Source organism: Mus musculus, chromosome 5 (assembly GCF_000001635.26).
Source record: "Mus musculus strain C57BL/6J chromosome 5, GRCm38.p6 C57BL/6J".
NCBI lineage: Eukaryota > Metazoa > Chordata > Mammalia > Rodentia > Muridae > Mus > Mus musculus.
In genome coordinates this window covers 105438336-105463065 of record NC_000071.6, presented here as the reverse complement: position 1 = coordinate 105463065, position 24730 = coordinate 105438336, and the positions used below count along the sequence as shown (strand labels likewise).

Genomic DNA, 24730 nt, shown 5'->3' with positions numbered 1-24730 from the left:
CCTCCTTAGAAGTGGGAACAAAACACCCATGGAAGGAGTTACAGAGACAAAGTTTGGAGCTGAGACGAAAGGATGGACCATGTAGAGACTGCCATATCCAGGGATCCACCCCATAATCAGCTTCCAAACGCTGACACCATTGCATACACTAGCAAGATTTTATTGAAAGGACCCAGATGTAGCTGTCTCTTGTGAGACTATGCCGGGGCCTAGCAAACACAGAAGTGGATGCTCACAGTCAGCTATTGGATGGATCACAGGGCTCCCAATGGAGGAGCTAGAGAAAGTACCCAAAGAGCTAAAGGGATCTGCAACCCTATAGGTGGAACAACATTATGAACTAACCAGTACCCTGGAGCTCTTGACTCTAGCTGCATATGTATCAAAAGATGGCCTAGTCGGCCATCACTGGAAAGAGAGGCCCATTGGACACGCAAACTGTATATGCCCCAGTACAGGGGAACGCCAGGGCCAAAAAAATTGGGAATGGGTGGGTAGGGAAGTGGGGGGGAGGTTATGGGGGACTTTTGGGATAGCATTGGAAATATAATCGAGGAAAATATGTAATAAAAAATATTTAAAAAAAAAGTGTTGGTCCTTATAAAAGTTGCCTTGGCAATGGTGCCTGTTCACAGCAGTAAAACCCTAACTAAGGCAAGAGGTAACTTAAAGAAGAAAGAGTTTACTTGGGCTTATGGTTCTAAATGGTGTGGTTAGGAGTCCATCATGGTGAGGAAGCAGCAAGCGGCAGGCATGACAGCAAAATAAGATCTGAGAGCTTATGTGCTGTATAAGCAGAAAGCAGAGAGAGTAAACTCCAAGTAGGTGAGGCCTTAAGTTCTCAAAGCTATCCCTGGTGACAGACTTTCTCCAGCTAGCCTGTGCCTCCTAGACTTCCTCAGACAGTAACATCCACTGGGGCTCAAGGATCCAAATGCTTGGGTCCATGGAGGACATTTCTCATTTAAATCATCAGAGTAAAGACCGGAGAAACACAGAAACTTGTTTGATCAAGTTAAAAAGCAAACCCAGAATTCACACCAGCTCTGAGAACATCCGCCTCGTGGCCTCCCCAGAACTGCTGTCGGAGAGTTCTACAGAGAATGTGGCATCTCGCTCTCTGCACTCTACAACAAAACCTTTAGAAAAGAATAAGAGATGCTTGACAAATGGTTCTTCCTGGTCCATGGCTCAGTATTTTACCTAATGAAACTCAACAATAGGAGCTTCTGCGCCCTTCCTGCCTGCCCATTAAGTAATTAGGTTTGACATGATAGATAGCCAGAGCAAGAATGCATCCTGCTTACACAACCTCATACCAAGAAGCCCTCTTCTCTAACAACAAGGGGAAAAATCCACATTTACCATTGAAATAATGTGTACAGGGCTTTGATGCCTGGTATATCTATTAAGATGTGGTTAAAGTAACACAGCACCATGCATTTAAATACGGGTTTTCTGAATGGTCTGATAAGGGAGCATCACTTGCCAGTCTCTTCATCTAAAACCTTGAAGAACGCTTAGGAAAGGAAGCAGAAGGGAGGTGGCAGACTGGCTAAGCTGGTGGCCTGACATCCATTTCTACTGGCTGGATCATAAGCTAAGTGTCAACTCTCTAATCTACAAAACAGTTTACTGCTGTTTATATTGCATAAAGATGGCTTTTTACCTAATGGAAATGTCTTAACAGTTAAGTAAGGCAACTGTCACTTAAATGCTTAGCACAGGGATGGATACAAAGTAACAACCAACATAGTAACTTATTAACACAATGGCAGCTTTATAACAGGCCAATCTGTTAAAAGGATGGCCTCATGCACTGTCCCCCAGCCAATCAGCCTTGACACTGGGGAGCCCAGTTTTCCACCCAAGTTGGAGATTTTAATGGTAGACTTCCAATTTGACCGGTTATCCCAAAATGTGAAGCATAAATATACCTTTTCTCAATTATTTGTTACATGGACCAGGATGTTAAGAAGCAGAAACAAAAACAATAAGCTGTGTTATAACATTTGAAGCAGTAGTTGGTACAAGTCACTTAATGTCTGTCTTAACAGGCAAAATTCTTGTTGCTGACAAACCAGATGTGGCTGGTGTCACCTAGGCAAAGGAGTACATTAAAGATCTATCATCAATGAAAAAGAAAAGCAAAATAAAACAAACAACAAACCACAACCTATCTATCATCAGGATCTGGGGAGACCGCTCAGATGATAAGATGCAGGGACAAGGGCCTGAGCTTAGATCCCCAGAAGACATCCATAGTCCCAGCGCCATGCAACACAGAGAGGAGGCTCCGTGAAACTCGATGAACAGTCAGGCTAGCTGAATTGCAAAGTTCCAGGTTCAGTGAGAAACTCTATCTCAAAAGATAAACTGAGAGGGACAGAGGAAGCGAGCAGACATTGACCTCTGGTCTTCCAACATGCATCTATAAATCCACACACACCTGACACATACAAAAAAAGTGCCTCAATATGATGTGCTTAAAGTCACTGAATTTTACATTTACAAATAGCTAAAATAAGTTTTATGTTTTGCATATTTTACCAGAAATAGTCATGCAGATTAAGAAAACCATTCTCATGGCAATAAGCACAAAAGGATCACAGAAATCAAATACAATCAGCCTCACTGTCCCAGAAAACATAACATGTGAAAATATTATTTTAAATATACCAAACTTGCTTCATCCATGGTGTATATGTTACTATAAGCAACACTGAATTTTAAATCATCAGGTTATTTTTAACCTTTAATTCAAGTTTGGTTAATCAAGATAACATGATTCTGCAAATTTATCCAGAAAACAACTAAGATTTGTTACACACAACAAAGATTTCAAAGATTTCTTTATCTTGCTCATATGCTCACCTCCCCCCCCCACCCCCTCTGTGCATGTGTATGGGTGTTTTGCCTACATATATATCTGTGTAAGTTATGGGTGGCCAATGCCTACGGAGGTTAGAAGAGGGCATCGGATCCCCCATTACTGGGGTTACATATGATTATGAGGTACCATTGTGGGAGCTGAGGAATTGAGCCCATGTCCTCTGGAAGAGTAGCCCATGCTCTTCACCGCTGATCCATCTCTTCAGCCCTGCACTAGGGTCCTGAATGGCCACGCCTATGTCAATACCAGGCTTCTAATGTGCCACACTGAGAGCCAGCATCAGGCAGTCAGACAACACCTTTCTAGCTTTGTGGCTTTCCATTTACAAGCTGGTAGGATCTACTTCCTAAGCAGCCCGGATTATGTATTCTCAGATCGCAGTGATATCAGATCATTCAAGAAGAGCCTGAATAGTCCTTCCTCCGGGCCACTCAGGCCTTTTCACCAGTTGGGATATGGCTGCCTCACACTTTATCGTGACCTGGACACATAGTACACTTTGGACCAGAATATTTGAAGCCTGCTTGTCTGCAGAGTCTACAAGCACATGGTTCCCTTACGCACATCTTTCACTGGGTTACAGTCACACAGTCACACAGCCATTTCTGGGTAACAGAACGGTTCCAGACTCCTGCCTGCTACACATCCCAGAGCCTCTGAGGGCAAAGCAGACTGCTCCTTTTTTTATTTATAAATTTTGATTGTTTTTTTTTTTAATCCCTAAATCCTAGCTAGCAGCCATGTCCTGGTTCAGTTTGGTCCCTCTTTTGCATGCCCACTTCCCTCACTGAAGGCTAGCTTTCCATGTTGGTAGTGTGGGGCATGTGTCCTGGAAAACATCCTTTGCCCGCCTCCACCACCATCTGCATGGGTCCCACTCTGGTCCTTCATCTCAGCTTTCACGTTCTGTCTCACGGGCCTCGGAGCTGAGATTAATGGTTAAACCAACATCTCTGAGATCACTCCAGTAGCAAATGCAGAGAGATTTCCTGCAGGCAAGGCAGCTCTGCTGGTGTCTGGTTGAGAGAAGACCCCGCACAATAGATGGAAATACACAACGCAGGCCACAGAGTTATTCACAGGGCTTTGGTGACAAGGAAACAGAACAGCAAATGTCACCACGGATGTCCTATGAAAAAGGCCCAGAGGCCCAGGATTCCAGGCAGAAGGGAAAAAAAATTTCAGTGTGGTTAAATAGTGACCTCAGGAGAAAGTTCTTTTGTCAAATCTACCATGTGATAGCAGGGGGGCAGTGTCAAGAGATGGAAGAGTGGGTGGGTAGCAGGCCAAGAGAAGGAGTACCCACAATACCTTGCTAGTAGTCCAGATACCTACTACCGTTTGAAGCCAGAGAAGACTTTCCACAACACTGCTGGGAGCCAAGACACTGATTTCATCAGCTACTCTTTCCTGGGACATGTGGGAAGGAAAGCTCTGGACAAGCCACAGGAGAGAAACAGGTAAGCTTTGAAAGAGCAAGCTTCATGTCACCCATGTGTCAGAGCAAGCTTCATGTCACCCATGTGTCAGAGCAAGCTTCATGTCACCCATGTGTCAGAGCAAGCTTCATGTCACCCATGTGTCAGAGCAAGCTTCATGTCACCCATGTGTCAGAGCAAGCTTCATGTCACCCATGTGTCAGAGCAAGCTTCATGTCACCCATGTGTCAGAGCAAGCTTCATGTCACACATGTGTCAGAGCAAGCTTCATGTCACACATGTGTCAGAGCAAGCTTCATGTCACCCATGTGTCAGAGTAAGCTTCATGTCACACATGTGTCAGAGCAAGCTTCATGTCACCCATGTGTCAGAGCAAGCTTCATGTCACCCATGTGTCAGAGCAAGCTTCATGTCACCCATGTGTCAGAGCAAGCTTCATGTCACCCATGTGTCAGAGCAAGCTTCATGTCACCCATGTGTCAGAGCAAGCTTCATGTCACCCATGTGTCAGAGCAAGCTTCATGTCACACATGTGTCAGAGCAAGCTTCATGTCACACATGTGTCAGAGCAAGCTTCATGTCACCCATGTGTCAGAGTAAGCTTCATGTCACACATGTGTCAGAGCAAGCTTCATGTCACCCATGTGTCAGAGCAAGCTTCATGTCACCCATGTGTCAGAGCAAGCTTTATGTCACACGTGTCAGAGCAAGCTTTATGTCACACATGTGTCAGAGCAAGCTTTATGTCACACATGTGTCAGAGTAAGCTTTATGTCATCTATGTTTCAGAGCCAATGTCCACTTTTGTCTTGAGTTTGACTTAGTGCGTCGTGTTTCCAACCTGGTGAGTGGGTCATGTAGTGGCCAAACCCTGCTGCCATTGCCTTCTCTGCTGACACAGCAGAGAAACTTGGCATACGTGTAGGGTAAACAGGACAGCCTTTCTCAGAGCCCATCTCTATCAGCTGGCCATGCTATGATCCAGACCTGTTCTACATTGCCTTCCCAGAGTAGGCATCTCACTTCACAGCCTCAAGGGCTCTGCTTCTGATGGTATCCCTAGGTCTGCCTGGTCTGACACCCTCCGAAAGTTCAGTAACTGTCACATGACTCCCCAGAACTCAGGACAATTCAGTTATTAGTAATAGTTCATTAACGATGATATAGTTCAGGAGCAAGCAAAGTAGCAGACTGCACATGTACATACGTATGTGTGTGTATGGGTATGTATTATGTGTATATATGTGTTGTGTGTGTATGTATTGTGCGTGCATATGTATGGGTGGGCACATGTATATGTGTATGCAACTGGGTCCAAGACCAAATACATATTGTTTACTGTACTATACATAGCAGAGGCTGCATAGGAAATTCCTTTCCTATACAGGACTATAGAGGGCTAATTCTTGTTCAAAAAGGCTATCTCTTGAAGCAGTGCCCCCAAGTTCCCTTGGAAGGTCAAACTCACCTTAGGGGAGTAAACAAGGCCGTCAATTAAATCCCAGTGCTCCAAGCCAATGGCTTACATAAGTATTCCCCATAGGGCTGCTTCCTCTGACAGCCCTGACCAATCACCCCAGGCTCTTGTAGCTCTCTGCCCTTTTCTTTCGTATCCCCTATTATCCTATAAGTAGTCACTCCATTAAGGGAGTTTTCCTCCCACCAGCAATAAGCTCTGAGGTCTGGTCAGTGTATATTATGCAGATTAATGTATCTCAGGGCTTACTATGCAAAAGTAGCCATTGAATATTAATGAGTAGATAAAAGAATTAAAATTAGGTTTCCTGACTTGAACATAACCCACTGCTTATTTTTCCATCATTTCACCTTCAATTTCCCACATTCCACATTTGGAGGTTCCTGCCCACGGAGACTAGAGACTCACTGAACCTCCTGTCAACAGGGAAGAGGCTGGAGGGTCGTGGGGGTGGGGGTGGGGGGTGGCTCAGCCTCAATAAAGACTCTGGGGCAGGAGGGAACACAGAAAGCTTCTCCTGAAGAGACTAAGGGAATCAGAGGGTCCGGCTGATGATGGCTCTTTCTTAGGCCGTTTTTCTAAGCAGCCAAATTCAAAAGGTGGAAAGACCTTTTGACTTTTTTCCCTGTCTCCCCCCCACCCCCGCCCAACGCCCAACGCCCCAGTAAATAATATTTTCCTATTTATATTTGACACCATTTGTTTTTATTGTGGAGCTTTTAGCTATTCAGAAAATGCCACCATGGAGTCACTGCTGGCTGAAAGACAAGTAGGAATAAGGGGTCATCATCTGCCATCAACTAGGTGGCCTCAAACAGCCACCAAGAGAAAGTGAAAGAATCTCATATCTCGAATGGACACTACGTGAGAACAAATCAGGACGGAGCTTCTGTGTGTACTATCTTCTCCCAGGTGATGAGGGAGATGGGACTGCCTAGGAGTTTGTGCTTTGGATGGAAGAAGACACAATGTAAGAAAACAAAGAAATTGATACAATGTGTCTCAAGGTAACACTGGGTAAGGAATAATAGTTGCTGCAAGGTGTACAAGTGTGCACAGCTTGGGGTGAAGGGAAAAGCAACAGAGAATCAGGGCATACTCATGAAAGACTAGGGGGGCACACTCATGAAGGACTCATGGGGGGGGCACACCATGAAATGAAGGACACAGAGAGGCAAGGTGAACTCAGGATAACAGGGCACACTGGAGTTTTCCACACAAGCATGAGGAAGAAAAGGAAGCTTAGGATCAAATATTAAATAAAGTCTCAAATGTCAATAAATTTAATAAATTTTGAGAATACAATCCAAGCCCTGAGCATAACAGATATCCAAGTAATTATTATCTGGGGGAGTTTAGACTGGATATTACATGTAGTAAAAAGTCATTGCACAATGGAATAATGGAAAACTATCTCAGAGAACACAATTCAGTGATATTAATTTGAAAACATTCATTGATAAAAGCCCAACACAAATAGAAGGCCTAATTGAATATATATACACATATATACACACACACACATATATACATATATATATGGTAATCTCCAGAAGTAAAGCAGAAATGGATGTCACCATTAAAATTCCAAGTAGAAAAAAAATCAAATTTCCAGATTAGCCTGGCAAATGATGTAACTAGACAATTAGATTTTGAGGAAGCAGGATTTTCCTAAAGTCTTAACATTTTTTTTTAAAGAAATGAATTTGCTAAGTGGCATTTTAGAGGATACCTGAATACTTCAGTAGAATTAAATATTTTTACCACACAAATATTGCTTTAGAACAAATTGCCAAATTTCACGCAAGGCTTTAACAAGCACAATCACTTAAAACACACAAAAGGGCGCCAGTACTTGCAGAGCCTTGTCAACTATCTGATAAACAAGGGGCCACCTTAATAAACTGGGCTGTTGATCATTGGAAAAATTAGGCATTATGTCACGCAGCCTACAATCACATCTGAGGAAAATCAAATTATGATTATGCTAATTATGGACCAACACTTCATGTGTCCCAACTGGTGCCTAAGCAAACAGTTCTGTAGAAGGGATGGTGTCACCACAAGGGAACCTCATCTCTTTCATTGCCAAGTAAGCTTTTTATTTTTATTTTTTCCCAGGTTATACAACTGTGATTGGGACATAGCTCTGTCAGTAAAGACTCCATGAGGCAAGCATGAAATTCTGAGTTTGTCCAGAAACAGTGAGTGGCCTTCAATCCCAGTTCTGGGAAGACAAAACCAGGGGGGTCCTTGGGGTTTTCTGACTGATCAGTCTAGCCAACCAGTGTGTTCTAGGTTCAGGGAAAGAGCCAATCTCAAGAAATATGGTAGAGAGCAGTTGAAGAAAACACTAAACATTGGAATGGATCGTGCGCGCACGCACACACACACACACACACACCCCTGACTTACCAGTTTAGCCATTAGGAAGTTTCATTCTATAAAAATCACTGCATGGGGGTCCCCGACCTCAGTCCATTGCTTGTCTGTAAATATCTGCATCTGTCTCAGTCAGTTTCTGGTAGAGTGCAGAGGGGGAGGTCAAGGAACTCTGGGAGAGAGGGATTGGAAGGGAGGGCAATATTTGGGATGTAAATAAATAAAATAATTAATTTTAAAAAGTCACTAAATGGGATGGAAAAAAACATCAGGGCAAGGTGTCACAGAAGAGGGAATGAGCAAGAACAAACTATGATAACAACCAAGTATGGCCGTGCTATATATAAAATACACCCTTTATATATAAAAGTTGAAAACTATTTTAAATAAAAGAATGACAGCATGAACTGAATCTAAACCAAACTAAAACTCATTCCTCCACTTGGCAGCAATGTTTTTCTTTTTCTCTCCTATGTTACTTAAATATTTCCCAGGAACAGGCTGAGTGGGCAAACCAGGAAGTGAAACCAAATCTGATCCCACTGAGAGCTGGGGGCAGTGAGGCACACTTTGGAATTAGCTGGAGTGCTATTAAAGTTTCATTTAAAAGTCCATTCCCTTGGCAACATCAATTTAATCAGAGCCACACTAAGAGGGATTTCAAGAGGTAAGTCTTCAATTTGTTGTCTGGCAACTGATCTAATCTTTTATGTAAATGTATTTTCCTGTAGTGGGACTGGCCAATTTGAAACACGAGTAACTCACCCAGCCCTGTTGAGTGGAGAACAGAGTGAAGCTATCCTGTCCGTGCTAGTAAATGTTCTCATAAAGACAATGGCAATCCAATCCGTAATGACTGGCTTTGGGGGAAATGTGGCTTTGGCTTCTTAGAAAATAGATCCCATTTCTCTGAACTGTTCTGCTGGGGATCCTATTGGATCTTTATTCTGCTGAGAAGTATAAACTTACTATGCAATCATCCAGGCACAGTAAGAATTAAAGTACGATGGCTTGGTAGAGCAAGGTATTGTTAAAACTCATTCTTGCTGGTTTTGCTTCTGACATAAATACAAGGTATCATTTCTTGGGCTCTGCAACCATGCTGCTTATGTGCTCTGCAACCATGCCTCTCATGTGTTCTGCAACCATGCTGCTCATGTGTTCTGCAACCATGCTTCTTCTCATGTGTTCTGCAACCATGCTTCTTCTCCTGTGCTCTGCAACCATGCTGCTCATGTATTCTGTAAACATGCTGCTTGTGTTCTCTGTAAACATGCTGCTTATATGCTGTGTAAAAATGTTGCCTATGTGCTCTGCAATGATGTTGCTTATGGGCTCTGCAACCATGCTGCTATTATGATCTACAATCATGTTGCTCATGTGCTCAATGACCATGCTTCTTATGCGCTCTGCAATCACGTTGCTTATATGTTCTGCGACCATGCTGTTTATGCATTCTGCAACCATGCTGCTTATGTGCTCTGTAAACATGCTGTTTATGTGTTCTGCAACCATGTTGTTTATGGGCTCTGCAACCACGCTGCTTATGGGCTCTGCAACCATGCTGCTTATGGGCTCTGCAAACTTGCTGTTTATGGGCTCTGGCACCAAGCTGTTTAAAGGCTCTGCAACCATGCTGTTTATGGGCTCTGCAACTATGCTGCTTATGGGCTCTGCCACCATGCTGCTTATAGGCTCTGCAACCATGCTGTTTAAGGGTTCAACAAATATGCTGCTTATGTGCTCTGCAACCATGGTGTTTATGGGCTCTGGCATCATGCTGTTTAAAGGCTCTGCAACCATGCTGTTTATGCACTCTTCGACCATGCTGCATATGGGCTCTGGCACCAAGCTGTTTATAGGCTCTGCAACCATGCTGCTTATGGGCTCTGCAACCATGCTGTTTAAAGGCTCTGCAACCATGCTGTCTATGCATTCTGTGACCATGCTGCATATGGGGTCTGCAACCATGTCGTTTATGGGCTCTGCCACCATGCTCTTTAATGGCTCTGCTGCCATGTCGTTTATGGGCTCTGCCACCATGTTGCGTATTCCTTGGAGATTGGGCGTAGAAGAGAGCCTAGAAAGATTAAAGGAATTCTCACTCACTGATTTATTTTCTTCTGGCTTTATGCAGGGTTGAATAAGTTTAATCACATAAAGTGCAACATTTTTATGAATATTCTTAGCAACCCAAGTAAGTTAGACCCTCAATGACCTATGACCTTAGCCTCCATCTGTTACTGCACAAAAAGCAAAGGACACATAAGTGCCATCCCACCAGGCAAGCCCACTGCTGTCACAATTATGAGTAAAATTTAAAAGAGGGCGACACCCAAATAAAATGAGGGACCAACAAGTCGATTTGAGTGTGCATGAATATGAGCACAAACACATATGGAATATGCCAATCACGTGTCCTGACTGTGTTCAATAAATACCTATATGTGTTTAACAAATACCTAACGGCCTATTCTGCCAGGGCACTGCCACTCCTAATAAACTGAGCCAGTTTTACTGCTGTTGCATTGAAAGAGATCAAAGAATCTGAGTAAAGCTTTAATTGAAATGTTTTATCTGTAGACACACAGAAAGATGAGGATTGAAGCAGGCCAGTGGCCATGGTGTGAGGGATGACTCAGTGTGTGAGGGAGCTTGCTGCCAAGCCTGACAACCTAAGTTCAATCCCTAGGTCTCACATAGCAGAAGGAGAAAAACAACACCTGAAAGTTTTTCTCTGTCCCCACTTATTTACCATGTTGTGTGTGTGTTTGCATGCGTGCATGCCCCTGTGTACACGTTTACTCGTGCACACATATGCACACATATGCAGGCATATGTGTATACATGTGTGTCTGTGTGCTTGTGTGTGCATGTCTGCGTGTGCGCACACACAGGCACACTGACACACACAGACACAAACACACTCACTTTTAAAAGAGAAGCAGACCAGCCCTTTCCTCTAAGACTCCCTCCCCCATCTCTGTTGCTCCTTCTATCAAAGATTACACTTAAATTTTAGAGACTTTCTTTTTTGGAGCCTCATATTTTTGAGTTGTCTTGTTTCAATTATTTTGGCAGAGAATTTGTTGAGCATTTGCTGAATTATGGGATGAAGAGGACAAGGAAGTGGATTGTTCTTGTTTGTGCTTCCCCTTATGGCACTCAGTAAGGTCAGGGAAGACAGGAAACAAAGATGAGGAAGGAAACAGGTAAGGCACAGATGACTAATTCTGGACATGGAGTACTTCTAAGTATGCGGGTTGTTCTTTTCTTAAGGAGATAGGTAAACCATGCCCTTGACTTTAAGAATATCAGCTCAGGGCTGGAGAGATGGCTTAGGGGTTAAGAGCATTGACTGCTCTTCCAAAGGTCCTGAGTTCAAATCCCACCAACCACATGGTCGCTCACAGCCATCTGTAATGAGATCTCAAACTCTCTTCTGGTCTGTCTAAAACAGCTACAGTGTACGCATATAAATATAATAAATAAATCTTTTTGTTTTTTTTTACAAAAAGAATATCAGCTCCGAAGGAAAACGTAATTTCAGCTGGAGCTAGGTGGTGGAGTGCTTGCCTGATAGATGTGAGGCTCTGTGATCCCCAAGTAATGAAGGAAGAAGATGGAAAGACGTGTCTATGGAAGACCACGAGTGTACCCTGACACCAAGTACTGAATATAGTTTTATACTAAACTTTGCTCTGTTTTGATACAGGTTCTTGTGTGGCCCAGACCGGCCTGAAGCTCACTAGGTAGCCAAAGCTGACCTTGAAATTCTCCTGACTTCTCCCTAGGACTGGATTACAGGTTTAAGCCATCATGACAAATTCCAACCACAACTAACCAGCACTTCTCCTGAAGCTACCATAGTCCTGGGGGATAATGCAGCCCTAGTCTTTATGGGTGTATGGGGTGGGGGTGGGGGTGAGAGGAGGGGCTGGAAAAGATGCTTCCTGGTGGGAAGGAGGTCCTGTGGTCCTGAACAAGGTTAATGTGTCTGTGGGTGGCATCTCTGTGAATACACTGGGTAGTGAGGACACGTCGGACTGCAGATTCCATAATCAAGTATATGATTGACTTAGAAAAGAGTCATGGAGTCGGAAAAAATGAAGCAGTATTTAAAGAAATAGTGCAAGCTCACAGTCATTTATAGGATGGAACACAGGGCCTCCAATGTAGGAGCTAGAGAAAGCACCCAATGTAGGAGCTAGGTCGGCAACCCTATAGGTGGAACAACAATATGAACTAACCAGTACCCCCAGTGCTCTTGACTCTAGCTGCATATGTAGCAGAAGATGGCCTAGTCGGCCATCATTGGGATGAGAGGCCCCTTGGTATTGCAAATTTTATATGCCCCAGTACAGGGGAATGTCAGGGCCAAGAAGTGGGAGTGGGTGCATAGGGGAGCAGGGCAGGGGGAGGGTATAGGGAACTTTCTGGATAGCATTTGAAATGTAAATAAAGAAAATATCTAATAAGAAAAAAAGAAATAGTGCAAGTAAATACTTTGGCAGAGGAGAAGTGAGGCGAGCCCGGGGGGCCAGGGGGATACCCTACAGGCATAGGTACGTACCCCTGCAACGGTGTGAGGAGCTGTGCAGGGGAACGTGGTGAGAAAGAAAGAAACATGGCAGGGATTAGGATGACACCGGTAGCTGGGCTGGGAAAGGCTTTATTGAAAGTGGGGGTCTCCGAGCAGCCTGCTAACTGTTTCATGTCAGATCAACGGTAGTGAACAGATCTAAGGATCTTTTGCCTTAGGATTTGGCAAATGTAGCTTTTAACTGAAAGGTGCTAACAGACCGTTGTCCTCAAGAGGGAAACATAGATAGGAAAGGGAGCAGGTAGACTGGTGGTCCCTAGGACAACTAAGAAAGGATGATTGCACTGAGCTTGGACTCAGGGAAAAGAGGTTAGGGCGAGCCTACTATCCGCATGTTTACACACTCCCCAGCAGATATTACAATGATTCCCTAATGGGAATGGACTCTGGTTTTATAGGCATTCATTCAGCATGCAGACTTGGTATCACACTAACCATTAAGGAGAGCCGGGACACAAGGACAAATGACAAGCCTGGTTTAGGCCACAAGGCCAGCAGTGCAGGAGAGTGAGGGCTACGGCTGCAGGAGCTGTAAAAGGGGAAGACCCCAGAGCTTGTGGACTTCAAAGATACAGAGGACTAACAAGCAGATAGAAAAGTCAATCAGAGTCCCAGGAGAGTGTGAGAGGGTGTGTGGTGTGTGGTGTGTGGTGTGTGTGTGTGGTGTTTGTTAGGCTGCTCATTTCTACTACAGGCTCGGGGATGTTGGATATTAAGTCCTGAACTTTGTCATGTGAAACAGTATATTTAAAAAAAAAGAAGCATATGTGGCCTCCTATATAAACGATCTATGTACAAAGCTGCTCTCTAAAGAATTCTAATTAAAATATGGGGCTCAGAGCTAAACAAAGAATTCTCGCCTGAGGAATACCGAATGGCTGAGAAGCACCTAAAAAAATGTTCAACATCCTTAATCATCAGGGAAATGCAAATCAAAACAAACCTGAGATTCCACCTCACAACAGTCAGAATGTCTAAGATCAAAAATTCAGGTGACAGCAGATGCTGGCGTGGATGTGGAGAAAGAGGAACACTCCTCCATTGTTGGTGGGATTGCAAGCTTGTACAACCTCTCTGGAAATCAGTCTGGCGGTTCCTCAAAAAATTGGACATAGTACTACCGGAGGATCCCGCAATACCTCTCCTGGGCATATATCCAGAAGATGTTCCAACCAGTAAGAAGGACACATGCTCCACTATGTTCATAGCAGCCTTATTTATAATAGCCAGAAGCTGGAAAGAACCCAGATGCCCTTCAACAGAGGAATAGATACAGAAAATGTGGTACATTTGCACAATGGAGTACTACTCAGCTATTAAAAAGAATGAATTTATGAAATTCCTAGGCAAATGGATGGACCTGGAGGGCATCATCCTGAGTGAGGTAACCCAATCACAAAAGAACTCACACAATATGTACTCACTGATAAGTGGATATTAGCCCAGAAATTTAGAATACCCAAGATATAAGATACAATTTGCTAAACGCATGAAACTCAAGAAGAACGAAGACCAAAGTGTGGACACTTTGCCCCTTCTAAGAATTGGGAACAAAACAACCATGGAAGGAGTTACAGAGACAAAGTTTGGAGCTGAGACAAAAGGATGGACCATCTAGAGACTGCCATATCCAGGAATCCATCCCATAATCAGCTTCCAAACGCTGACACCATTGCATACACTAGCAAGATTTTGCTGAAAGGACCCAGATATGGCTGTCTCTTGTGAGACTATGCCGGGGCCTAGTAAACACAGAAGTGGATGCTCACAGTCAGCTATTGGATGGATCACAGGGCCCCCAATGGAGGAGCTAGAGAAAGTACCCAAGGAGCTGAAGGGATCTGCAATCCTATAGATGGAACAACAATATGAACTAACCAATACCCCCCACCCCGAGCTCGTGTCTCTAGCTGCATATGAATCAGAAAATGGCCTAGTTGGCCATCAGTGGAAAGAGAGGCCCATTGGTCATGCAAACTTTATATGCCTCAGTACAGGGGAACGCCAGGGCCAAGAAGTGGGAGTGGATGGGTGGGGGAGCGTGTGGGGGACTTTTGGGATAGCATTGGAAATGTAAATGAAATAAATACCCAATTAAAAAAATATAGCAAATGTATGCAATGGTGTCAGCGTTTGGATGCTGATTATGGGGTGGATCCCTGGATAAGGCAGTCTCTACATGGTCCATCCTTTCGTCTCAGCTCCAAACTTTGTCTCTGTAACTCCTTCCATGGGTGTTTTGTTCCCACTTCTAAGGAGGGGCATAGTGTCCACACTTCAGTCTTCATTCTTCTTGAGTTTCATGTGTTTAGGAAATTGTATCTTATATCTTGGGTATCCTAGGTTTTGGGCTAATATCCACTTATCAGTGAGTACATATTGTGTGAGTTCCTTTGTGAATGTGTTACCTCACTCAGGATGATGCCCTCCAGGTCCATCCATTTGGCTAGGAATTTCATAAATTCATTCTTTTTAATAGCTGAGTAGTACTCCATTGTGTAGATGTACCACATTTTCTGTATCCATTCCTCTGTTGAGGGGCATCTGGGTTCTTTCCAGCTTCTGGCTATTATAAATAAGGCTGCTATGAACATAGTGGAGCATGTGTCCTTCTTACCAGTTGGGGCATCTTCTGGATATATGCCCAGGAGAGGTATTGCTGGATCCTCCGGTAGTACTATGTCCAATTTTCTGAGGAACCGCCAGACGGATTTCCAGAGTGGTTGTACAAGCCTGCAATCCCACCAACAATGGAGGAGTGTTCCTCTTTCTCCACATCCTCGCCAGCATCTGCTGTCACCTGAATTTTTGATCTTAGACATTCTGACTGGTGTGAGGTGGAATCTCAGGGTTGTTTTGATTTGCATTTCCCTGATGATTAAGGATGTTGAAGATTTTATCGAAAGGACCCAGATGTAGCTGTCTCTTGTGAGACTATGCCGGGGCCTAGCAAACACAGAAGTGGATGCCCACAGTCAGCTAATGGATGGATCACAGGGCTCCCAATGGAGGAGCTAGAGAAAGTACCCAAGGAGCTAAAGGGATCTGCAACCCTATAGGTGGATCAACATTATGAACTAACCAGTACCCCGGAGCTCTTGACTCTAGCTGCATATGTATCAAAAGATGGCCTAGTCGGCCATCACTGGAAAGAGAGGCCCATTGGACATACAAACTTTATATGCCCCAGAACAGGGGAACGCCAGGGCCAAAAAGGGGGAGTGGGCGGGTAGGGGAGTGGGGGTGGGTGGGTATGGGGGACTTTTGGTATAGCATTGGAAATGTAAATGAGCTAAATACCTAATAAAAAATGGAAAGAAAAAAGAAAAAAAAAAGAAAAAAATATAGCAAAAAAAAAAAAAAAGAAGAATTCTATATAAGGGCTGGAGAGATGGCTCAGCAGTGAAGAGCAATGACTGCTCTTCCAGAGGTCCCAAGTTCAATTACCAGCAACCACATGGAGGCTTGAAAGCATCTGTAATGGGATCTGATACCCTTTTTCTGGTGTGTCTGAAGACAGCTACAGTGTACATATACACTACGGTATATGTACAGAATACATAAAATAAATACATAATTATTTAAAAAGAATTCTATATAAAGACAGGCAACTTAATTTTATTTATGGAAAGTTAGTAGAAATTTATTGCTATATTGTGGTACACATATGTAATTCCAGCAGATAAGAGATAGATGCAGAGAAAGTATGGTCTCCAGGCTAGCCTGGGCTACATAGGAAGACCCTGTCTGAAAGAACAAACAACATCCACTCCAAACAAATGTGTTATAGAATGCACACACACACACACACACACACACCCCACACACACACAGATTGAGAGACAGAGACAGAGAGAGGAAGAGAGGAAGAGAGGAAAAGAGAAAGAAAGTACCTTAGAGTAACTGCTGTTTGGCTGCCTGACTAGAAGCACCCAGAAACATGACTTCTCTCTAACCATGCTGACTAGCTTGTGTTCTCAACTCCGGGTCATAGGCATACTTAATCCATCGACATGAAGAGCAAGGAGCACATTAGGAGATAAGTGCTGTCTTTATGTTATCAGGGTCCTTCTGTTGATCACCCCCAGAGTACTTGGGCAGAGTAATTTGAAGAATTGTGCTCATTTTCCTTTGCTGCACAGAGTTTGCCTGTGGTTTGTCTACCTGAAGGTTATTTGCTCTGCCCTCTTTCTGTCTCCATCTGGTATGGATGCTCTCTGTGGAAATCACTGAGTTTCCCGCCACCAGGCCCAGACACTAAATATGTGGTGGGATAAATCACAGCCAGTGCCCGTTCCACTGTAGGAACTAAATCTGTGCTATTCTTTAGCAGTCATGTCACAATCTCCGTGGTTTGACTTAATTTTTAACCACGCCTCCTATCTACACACCCTGAAGAAACTCCCAAGGCTCTGGGTTCTCCAGATGACTTGCCTGCCTGCCTGCCTGCCTGCCTGCCTGCCTGCCTGCCTGAGGGAGAGCTGGGGTCGCTTCCTCACCTGCCCTACCCTTGTTTCTGGTTCCTGCTCCTGCTTGGTGTTGGTGGACCCTGCCCTCACTCACGTTTCCTTTGGTTATTTTATCTCAGTATTTTATCTGAGTTTGAATTGGGAAGCTTTTGTTTTGATGATTAAACCTGGTGAATGATCTAAGCCTACCTTTGTCCACTGAGCATCCGGCTGCATAACTTAACATTTAAGGTGGGTGTCATAGCCTACTTCTCCTTCAAGGCTATTGTCCCTCCCTGTCCCTATCACAAAGCCCGGTTTCTCCACTGCCCAGGTTTCCCGGATAGTCATAATGACTGACTGCATCCATTACTCAGTTTAATGTTTTTCTGGTCAACTAGATTAAGTGTGTATGAATTACTATATAATCAAATCCAGGAAGAAACTATTATACTCAAAACTCATATCAAGAATGACATGAACATTCCAACCTTACCAAGAGATGTATTGTATTTAAGTAGTTGGTGTTACAACTTTTCCATTTGATACCTCAATAGTACATGTTAGGAAAAAACATTGTGACGTTTGCCTTGTGAAATGCGGACAGCACAGAGGTGGCCCTTGATGATTTAAGTCATTAAATTACAACTGATTCAATTCAAAGGCCAGTAATTTCACACACATCAGCGTATGAGTAAGGTAGCTCTCAGGGAGGTGCAGCTGATGAAGAGCTCTCCTTTCAAGAGTGATGACTCGAACTAGCTAGACTGAAAGTAAATCTAAAGGGCACACAGCTGGAATATAGCTGTCGGCAGCCTGCTGAGCAATAATGTGGCTCATTCTTCCTATTTGTACAAATGGCTTTGCAAGCAGGACCTGCCATCCAGCAAGCGCATGTGTCCCCACCCCTACCCCACCCGTAAGGAAAGCTCTGGGAACGCTGTATCAGGATCCTTTGCTTTCATGTCTACCGTAAACTGCACGGTGACTTCTTGATGCTACTTAATGAGAAAAAGGTCTTTAAAGTCAATGATCTGCATGACACAGAATACGGGCTCCAAAATTTGAGAAGAGTTTTACACTAAAGGGATTTGCTAGTAAGAATTAAGGGCCAGCCAAGTGCTGGGCCAGAATCCTGTGCCTGACCACTGAGGACACACAGCTTGTTTGTTTATAGTGTAGCAACCTTAATTAGTGTTTTAACTTTTTATTATGGGAAATTCCAACCACACACAAAAGCAGAGTGAGCATACCAGAGCCCACATGCCGACCAACAACATCATAATCACAATGCCCACCCTCTCTGAGTCATCTGAGTCACATTCTAGACATGGCTTATATTTCAATGTCTCCTAAGTAGACACCTGAAAAATATAACCAAAATATCATAAATATACCTGATGGTTTCCTATAAATATTTAACAATCTTCTGGAAAAGTGGGGCGGAGGGGGCTAGGCTTCAGAGACTTTGCTATATTCCATGGTATAAATATTCCCACTAAGGGTAATGTCAAGCCAACAAACATAAGTGCAATTGAGATGCACATATAACAAATGTGTCAACCTTATACAACACCTCAACTCTGCAGAAACACTGAGCATAGTTTATTTTATTTTATGTATATGTGCACCGTGTGCCCAAGGACAGAAGTAGTCAATGCATTTCCTGGTACTGGAATTAGGGATGGTTGTGAGCTGCCATGTGGGTGCTAGGAATTGAACCTGGGTCCTCTGGAAGAACAGCTAGAGGTCTTAATCAATGAGCTGTCCCTATAACTTAGTTTTTTGTTTTTTGTTTTCTTTTGTTTTAATGACCATTTAACAAGCGGCTTGCAAAATTCCCAAAAGCTTAGGTATTTTTGTAAAGATTTATTTATTATTATATGTAAGTACACTGTAGCTGTCTTCAGACATACCAGAAGAGGGTATCAGATCTCATTATGGATGGTTGTGAGCCACCATGTGGTTGCTCACATTTGAACTCAGGACCTTTGGAAGAGCAGTCAGTGCTCTTAACTGCTGAGCCGTCTCTCCAGCCCCTTAGGAGATTATTTTGATAAGCATGAGCACGTCGGCATTAATACCCTCAATTCACACTGAAAGAACTAATAATCCTTGACTCTCACCAGCTGTCCTCTGACTCTCTGTCCTCTCCCCTCTCTCTCTGAGGTAGAAGAGTCAAGCAGGAAACAGGGGAATGCTGGGAAACCACACCAAGGCGGGAGGCCCTTGAGCTGGCTGTGCGCGGCTTCCTGTTATAAACAGCCTGCTGTCACTGCTTCTGGGGGGCTAAATGAGATGCCCTCACTCACGTTCATCTCCATTTCACCAGGAAATTTTAGCTGTGCTTTTATCTTGAAGAAAAACAGTTTGCAAAGGAGCAGAAGGGGGAAGTTGGAAGTAGAAAACTATATCCACGCTGGAGCCCATGAGCTTAAGCTGCCAATGAATTCTAAGCTGAAGAAGATGGGCTATGATGGGAGTTTGCAAAAGCCGTCCATTATGTTTGCCCTTTAGCAACCACCACAGAGCATCGGGTGTGGAGGGGCAAGGGCAGACAGTACAGCTGTGACCTTCAGCCTGGAAGGTGCATGCTGGGCCATGACCCCACCCTAAGCTTACTACATTTAAGCAAAGCTCCAAGGTCCAACCAACCATTTTTTTTTTTTATTGTAAACTTTATTTTGTTTTTCTTTTAAAAACCATACTAGGTGGTGGCGCACACCTTTAATCCCAGCACTTGGGAGGCAGAGGCAGGTGGATTTCTGAGTTCCAGACCAGCCTGGTCTACAGAGTGAGTTCCAGGACAGCCTGGGCTATACAGAGAAACCCTGCCTCGGAAAAAAAACTAAAAAACTAAAAAAACAAAAAAAAAAAACAAAAACAAAAACTGTACTAGGAAGATTTATAACATGATAAAATAGGAAAAAGCAAGGGTCCTGCATGTGCTTTTCTTGTAGGTCTAAAAAGGATCGGCCCCTGCCTGGCCACACCCACATGTTTTCCAGCAGATCCTGAGCAGATGATGTCACCCACAATTACTCTAGCGCTGCAAACTCCCCTTTCCAGATCCCATGGCAGGAAACCTCTCTGATCATTCATATATATATATACCTATACACACACACACACACACACATACACACACACATATATATGTGTGTATGTATATGTGTGTGTGTATGTATGTATATATATATATGTCAAGACCTAATTATTAGTAGGGAAGAGCCCCATGGACAATTAGTTTTTGTAAAGTTTGCTGATATAATCACTGACTAAATTCCTTGTGTGAAAAATGTCTTGGGAAACTGAATGCCATCTGGGTAGGCAGACTGTATGGTGGGGTGGGAAAGGGACAACAGAGCTCAGGGGCCTGTCTGTGTCTCTTCTGTGCTCTGCTGTGTATATTGGGTGGGTCCTCTGAGCCTACCCATAAGGACAGAACAGCTGCTGCCGTTCCCCTTCAGGAAACTGTCATAATCCACTGTGATCGTGTCTCTGAAAACACCTCTGAAAGTGAGGTATACCATTCCCTGTATATGCAGAAATGGTTAGTTGTATAGGGAGACAACAACAACAACAACAACAACAACAACAACAACATCATCTATTGCTTTGGTCCTGAACACAGGAGGAGAATACTCTCAAAAGGAAAAAAAAAAGGGGGGGGGTGCAAAGAAAAATGGTGAAGATTGGATGGTGTTCATAGCCAACAAACAAACCAGGGGGGATATAAGGGTAATGCCATGTTTTCTATCAGGTCAGAAGTGGGTGAACTGAGGATCGACAAACGGGATTGCTAGCATTGCCGAGGCGCCCCCAAACATTCCTGTTGTATTAAATAATGAAATTAAAATTCGAGATTCAACACGTGATCCCCTCTTCAGATAAAGCTGCAGGCTGATCTAATGAAGTGGTTATCATTCTGCATTGGACACTCTCGGAGGCTTTGCTTCTCAGTGTTACATTCTGCTTTGCCAAAGCCAATGGATCACTTAAAATCGGCTGGCAAACATCTACTGAATCATGCCAGACACCACTGAATCCTCAAGGGACTTGAGATCTCATCACGTTCCGAGAGAGAGAGAGAGAGAGAGAGAGAGAGAGAGAGAGAGAGAGAGAGAGAAGAGGAGAGGAGAGGAGAGATCTGGATTTACCAACGAAATATCACTCTACAAACTACACTCAGGTTCAACCAGAAAGCAGCAGAGAGGCGTGGCCTGGGATATGATTAACACCATTGTAAATTTTTCTTACAAGAAAATGACAATTACAAGGGCTAGGGGTAAGGTTTGTGTTTTGTAAAAACAAACAAACAAACAAACAAACAAACAAACCTCTGAATAATCTAGGCCAACCCGGAGAAGGATTTTTATCAATCTGAGACCTTAATTCGACTTTGTGATAGTCTGTGAAAACAGCAGCTGCTGAGCCTGGTAAATCCAAATGAGATTATCAGGGCAAAGTCACAGAAATAGACAGAGAACACTTTGGATCCCAGCACTGGGACGATAAACACCAAGATAAAAACCTCACGAGAGGAGGAGGAGTTTTGTTCAAAATGAATTCTTTAAAGACTTGGCCATCACACGCAACAACCCTGAGGATTTACTGGAGAGGAAAGACACACAAGATGTACCAAGAACTTAACTTCCTTCTGTCGGCTGCTTCCAGTCAAACTTGACTGCACACAGTCACCATATGGACGCACATATTATTTTCCACAAGCACGCACAGCAATTTTAAACATCGCAGCTTTTTCCAAAAAAGAGGTCATAATAGAATAGAACTCTCTGTGCAGACTGCATTAAATAAGGAGACTGGCAAGGTCACTAACTTTGTGATCTTTCAATTCCTAACATTAAGACACCTAACAAATAAAGAATTTGTATTTTATTTTATTTTTTGCCTTCTAGATTTATGTTTCTTTGAGCACCCTGAATACTGACAGCCATGAAGACCAATTAGGGCCCACCGCTTCCCTGGGTTATAACCCCAAATCTCAGTGCATGCACTGACAATGTGAAGGGTGGCTGGTTGTGTTGTCACATCTGTGGGGCAATGGTGAGAGTCACAGGCTATTCTGCTCTGGTCCTGGGACTGCCGTGGTAATTGTCTAACCTGGTTTTTGTAAGATTGGAGAGAGGGTGGAGCACGTGTTGCTCTTACCCACGAGCCAGGTTTGATTCCCAGAACCCATGTGGTGGCTTATATCCATCCCTAACTCTGTTTCTAGGGCGTCCAACACCCAGTGCTGACCTCTGCAGGCATAATACACATTCACATAATTATACATTCGCATGCAGGCAAAGCACACATAAAATAAAATCAATGAATCTAAAAACCTTTTTAAAAAAACCCTCAAAGTCCAATTTATCTGTAGTCTTCTTTATAAATCAATTTAAAAAGTCTTTCCCTTTAAATTCAAGCCTAATTTTACCAGCAATGCTTTGGGTCTACTTTCACAACGAGGAAAAGGCCAATGAGAGCCCTCACTACTGAACTGACACATGTTCATCATAAGACAAGTAAGATGATTCCCGACTAGCTCCTCCCAGGTATTGAAGACGAAACAAGTGCCGAGTGAGGACCTGCAGGCCCTAGGAAGCAGCCGAGGTAAGGCAGAAATCGTGGATAAAGTTGATGTAGCCAAAGCGTCACAGCTAATGAGATGATAACATGTGGCTATTCCGGTGTTTTCTATCGATGATGTAACTCTGACAAGAGCCCTGTGGACTTTCCTTGACAGTATGGCTAGCATCCGTGTGATTACCTTCCAGAGCTCTGCCAGAAAGAGGAGGCTGTGACACTGGATGGAATGAACGGCAGACTAACATGCACACGTGCATTCGCTTAGTGAATTGGGGGTGGCCGCTGCCTAGTGGGTGGCTCTGGAAAACCAACAATGCTCACACCAGAGGCATCAACCCAGAGGAGCCACTCCTACCTATCTCACGGAACCAGGTCTGTTGACAGGGCAAAGGGCAAAATGGCTACTCAGTGATTGTATTCTGGTCACACATACATGTTCCAGATGGAGGGGCCTGGCAGAGGGACTGCTTGGCAACCCTGTGAGTCATGGGAACTACTAAGGAAACAAGGCCATTGTGAGGACCAAGGCTCAGAGTTCACAAGCTTGCCCAAACAAAGGATTCTCCTCTCTAGAACCTGGCCTAAAGGTAGGCATGGATTCAAGAAATAAGAATCAACCTGGAAGCCATGAAAGCAAGATATGTTCAAGATTTACATCTTTGTTCAATCCTGTCTGTCTAGTACATGACAGTGGCTGGCTTTAAATGTTCCTAGAATATTGACCCTCTTAAGATTACCACCAATGATGGTATTCCACAAGTTTAGATGATTACCAACATCAAGAAAGTTGTTATTGAAATTACCAGCCATCATCTCTCCATCACTCAGGGGTCTCTACCGCAGGCTGCCTTCCAGGTCCTACTTGAAGACAACATTGAATTTCTGCTTTTCTTATCTTCAAGAGTGCTGGGAACACACTACATCACAGCTTACCAGGTGAGAGAGATCCAGGGCTCCATTAAACTGAGCTGTATTCCCAACCCATATTTGTTTGAGACGGGGCCTCACATAGCCCAGACAGGTCTAGAACTCAGTATGTAGTTGAGGATGAAACCTTAAACTCATAATCCTTCAGCCTCCCGTGGGTTGGAATTGCTGGCACACCCTGCTAAACCACGTTCAACCCTTGCTCAAATCAGTATCCAGATCACCTGCTTTAGACCCACAGTACAGGAGATGCACACAGGAGAAGGAGCTCTCATCCAGCCCTTCCATCATCGACCTTAGCATTACCCAAGCTATGCAGCCTCTCAGGATGCCAGCTTCATCATTAGTCCAAACAGAAATAATTTCTGCTGGCCTAGTCTACTTCCACGCTGATGAAAACATCAAAGTGCTGACATCCACCTCCACCCACAAGGTATCAGGGACTAGTGGCCCATGAAAGAGGAAACTGCTCACAAATACAGCCTCTGTTCTCCTGGGCCATACACCCGACCAATCTTGCCCACCGTGTCCTAGCTCCACTCATACTGCCGGCCTTCCTAGTTGAAACCACGCTCACCTGTGCGGAAGGAGTTTATTTTCCCCGCACAACCAACTCCAACCTTTCCTCACAGACTGTTAGCAGATGCTCACATGGAGAATTACATAAAACTTGAGGATCTGGTGGAGAGTTTAGTCTCCATTCCACTTCTGTAAGGTGACAAAAGGTGGGAGTTATACTAACCATTATAAATGTCTGTAAGCATAGTTGACTGGCAATTATAATAGAATCTGTTTTAGTTAACGTTTTATTGCTGTGAAGAGACACCATGACCAGGGAAACTCTTATAAAGGAAAACATTTAACTGGGGCTGGCTTACAGGTTCAGAGGTTTATCCATTATCATCATGGCAGGGAGCATGGCAGCATGCAGGCAGGCATGGTGCTGGAGAAGCTGAGAGTTCCACA

The 24730-nt window shown here is 43.9% G+C and overlaps 1 protein-coding gene across 5 annotated transcripts in view; it reads right to left on the bottom strand.

The window, feature by feature from the left end:
• The window catches only part of Lrrc8b (leucine rich repeat containing 8 family, member B), a 74874-nt gene that overhangs the window by 27014 nt on the left and 23130 nt on the right, over positions 1 to 24730 (bottom strand). The window contains exons 1-2 of one of the 5 annotated variants that reach the window (XM_011249508.3): positions 8957 to 9685; positions 8225 to 8363 (exon numbers count right to left, since the gene is read on the bottom strand). The exons of 3 other annotated variants lie outside the window; for them this stretch is intronic. The gene's annotated coding sequence lies outside the window, so the exon portion shown is untranslated. Of the gene's footprint in view, positions 1 to 8224; positions 8364 to 8956; positions 9686 to 24730 lie in introns of those variants that run through there. One more of the 5 variants, XM_030254651.1, reaches the window with a different exon arrangement.